This window comes from Ochotona curzoniae, unplaced genomic scaffold (genome assembly GCF_017591425.1).
Source record: "Ochotona curzoniae isolate NIBS_2020 unplaced genomic scaffold, NIBS_Ocur_1.0 contig_3498, whole genome shotgun sequence".
In the NCBI taxonomy this organism is placed as follows: domain Eukaryota; kingdom Metazoa; phylum Chordata; class Mammalia; order Lagomorpha; family Ochotonidae; genus Ochotona; species Ochotona curzoniae.
In genome coordinates, this window is record NW_024465885.1 from 31,509,618 (window position 1) to 31,513,643 (window position 4,026).

The window sequence follows — 4,026 nt, forward strand, 5'->3', positions numbered from 1 at the left end:
ATGGACCATAGCTTCATAACATTCTTGCTCTCAGAAAGTTTCAGTTTTGTTTTCATAAAACCAGAAGACAGCATAAAGGTCACCTGAGCAACTAACTAGGATAATGCAGCTGGAATTCCTTGTCTGTTTCCCGTCTCCCATAAACCCCAACCCAGCTCCAGGACCTCTCAGGTGTCAAAAGCACTTTCTTGAGGCATACTTGATATGTATTTAATGTTTATTATGTTGTAAAGAATAAATCAGTGAAAAGACAACAAATCAAAGATACAACTATTAACATTATTGATGGCTATCGCCAAATACTATTGGTGTGACACTGTTATTTTTATTCATGTCTTGCTCATCAGAAAAAGTACAAACCTTCTGAAGGAAAGTTTGTGCCTTTTTAGCATTTGACTTCTCCTTTTGTTGTTTTTCCTGCATCTAATAAGTGTTTTCCAAAAAGTAACCAAGGAGACATTGCAGAGTTCACATGAAATTTCTAACCATACAGGGCACTCGTATTAGCTTGCCATTTCAGAACTCAGTGGTAGTGTTGCTGAGTGTCTTTAAAGTCTAGAAATCAAAGCGCTTTGGGGAATAACAGTTTCTTTATGCTTCAGAGTTAGGGGCCTGTGAAGCACCATCAATGGTTTTTCTGTTACTTCTTGGAAAGTGATAAATTTCAGGAGTGTGGACACCTGGGGCATCTGCCTTAAAAGCATCCTCATTTTTTTTCTTTTGCTCAATATCACTAAATGGAGCCTTGATTTCTTGAGTTTTTCTGACATATGAGTAGGGAGCATAAATAAATCATGTCAAATACCATGGTTTGAATAATTGTCTTCCTGTATTCACTTTATCCTAAGTATTCATTTGTGACCCTCTGAAATTACAATTAAATGACAGTTAATTCCATTGTACAAGTTACAGACATGGAGCATTTTATGGTCCTATAGAAATGAATTGATAACCACACATATTGACATCTTAAATTTTATGAACTTAAGTTTTAGACATAAGTGATATATTGATCAGAAACTAAGATGTAATGTCAGTTACAGAGAACTGTGTTAAGATGGTAATATGAACATCAGTTTAAATGCCAAGCATCTCTTTAAAATGTATGTGAAATAAATTTGCAAAAGGCTAGTGATCGTTAAGCCTGCATGCTAAGTTAGGGAATGAGCTCCTGGTAATATTACCCTTTTGGGGCTGGCTTTGTGATGCATAGGGTTAAGCCACTGCCTGAGAGCCTGGCATCCCATTTATGGAGTGTCTGTACTTTACTCTCTTCCCTTGCTTTTTGGCGATGTCTTATGGTGTGAATAGTTGTTCAAATTGTTGTCTCAGGGGAGATGATCACTGGAGCGTCTTATTTAGTTTACATCTTGCCATTGCCTCTCAGTAAAGCAAGGAATTATTTTAAAGGTTTGTGTTTTAATAATGCTTATTTGTTTTTCCTCCAAAGAAAGAGTTGGAGGGAAGGAATTCTGAAAGGAGAGAGAGAAGGAGTGGAAGAAGGGAGGTTGAGATTCATTTAAAAATATTCTCTTTATTCTGATGTCTGATGTTATTTTCCTAGTTGGTTTTATAATATCTTCATAGTAGTTATTCTTTTAGTGGCTCTGTCTGAAGGACTCTCTTAATTATTTTCAGGACAAATCTGGTTGTAATGGATTCCTTCAACTTTTGATTCTCATGGAAACCTTTATTTCTTTTTATCTATAAATTAAGATATTTTTTTCTGAACAAACTATTCTGGATTAGCCTTATTTTATCTCTGGCCTTTGAACCTATCATTCCATTTCATTCTGGCATATGAAATTTCTGTTGAAAAATTTACTGTCATTTTAGTAAAATTTCTTTTAAAGAGGAATTGTCTGTTTCTGATTTTAGATTTAAAAGTTCTCTTTTCTGTTCTTGTAGACCTTTTCCAGGTTTGATTATAATATGTTGCAGTGAGGTTCTTTTCTGGCCACATATATGGGCCTCTTACACTTGGGTACATTTATCTTTCTCCAGATTCTTTGGTTTTTCAGCTGTTATTTTACTGAATGCATTTTCTGTGTCATAATTTCTTGTTAACATAGGGATTCCTACATCAATATAGTTATACATGTCATGGTGTCTCAAAGGTCTATATGTCTGTTCGCTCTTTTATTTCGTTGTCTGACTTAGCTGTTTTAAGTGACATATTTTCAAATTCTGCTACTCCGTGTTGCACATAATCAAGTCTATAGTTCATGTTTTATCTGTGGCTATTGTGTACTGTATTTTCAAGTCTTGATTCTTCTTTAAGATCTCAATCTTATTATTGAATTTCTCATTTATACCATGCATCGCTTTCTGTTTATAGTTAGTTGTATATATTATCTTGTATCTTTGAATATATTCATAATCATTTTAAAAATTCATTTTTCTTGTTTTAATTTTGATTTTTTATGATACAGTTCCATAGGCCCAGGGATTTCTCCTTCTACCTTCCCCATTCCCATTCCTCTTGCCCTTCCCCACCCACTGTTTATCATCCTTTAACAACAGTCACCTATCTGTCATTTTGCTATTTAAATGTATCATGACATTGTAGGCATAGACAGTACCTTATATCAGAGAGAACATAGGACATTTTTCCTTTTGGAATTGGCTCATTTCACTGAGAATTGTGGTCTCTAGTTGGGGCCATTATGTTACAAATGGCTTGGCAGAGATTTCTACAATTTCCTTTTTTTTCTTTTTTCTTTTTAACATCTGTTGTCAAGCTTCATTGCATTGAGGCTGTTGCAGTGAAGTCCATTAAGTCACCACTGGTGATGGCAGCATTTCCTATGCCCAGCAGTTCGAGTGCTAGTGGCTTCGCTTCTGATCCAGCTCCTTGATTATGTGCCTAGGGAACAAGTGGAAGATTGCTTCAATACTTGGATCCCTACCACCCACAGAAGGTATCTGGATGCAATTGCACGTTCCTGGCTTTGACCTGATCCTGCTCTGCTGTTGTTATTTCAGGAGTGAATTAATTGATCAATGATCTATCTCTATCTTTTAATCTTTTGGAAAATATAAGATTATTGCATTATTTTGGAGTCACCGAATTGCTGTTGTTTATAACCTTGCTTGTGGCTTAATGTTCGTATTTTTGTACCTTGTGAAACAAGTTGTATCTATGTCAGTGTATTGAATGGTTTTTGTGATATTTACTTAGAGTATTGGGTCTTGGGTTTCCATTTGATAAGTAATATTGGCTTGGGTTCCATTTAATCGATGTTGTGTAGTTTACTACTAAGTTTCCACTGTGAGATGATTCCAGTAATGGAAGTGGTAATCTTGGATCCATGGTTTATTCTGGCAGCTCTTGGACTTTTTGAAAGCATTCTGTACTGGAAATTCCAGTGGGAGTGACTTGTAGTGCCGTCTTTATATTCCAGGAATATCATGGGCACAGAAGCATGGGAGGTGGAGAGGACAAAGGGTTGTAAGTGAGCACATTTCCTGTCTTCAATCCCAGGGGTAGTACAGCTCACAAGCAGCTATTGCATGAGGATGTGACTGAATCAGAAGTGGAGCAGCCAGAATATGAACTGACAGTCATATGTATGCCAGCATTTGCAGGTGGAGGATTAGCCAATTGAGCCACCACACCAGCCCATTAAATTTCATTTCTAAAGTAACAAAAATTGGATCAGCAGAGGGTTTGTAGCCTAAGTAGAAATCAAACTTTGTATTTTATCTAGAATATTATTTCTTCCCATGAGAATTTGTGTTTTATTTCTCAAAAAGTGTTTGGTCTTTGGGAAGATATTGAGATTTCAGGAAACAAGGTAATTATACCTTCAAATTAAATGTCACTTAGGTCTTTATGGCAAATCTCCTAAACTCTTCACGTGAAAATAACTTTGCCCTATTACACAGATGGCAAGAAGCTCCGGGTTAAATTCTGTCATTGTAATATCAGAGGTGCCTCTGCTTCAGTGCCCGAAAATTGTTCTACTCCATGGCTTCTTTTCTTATTTTAATAGAAAAATATTGACATAGATTAAAAGTGAGCAC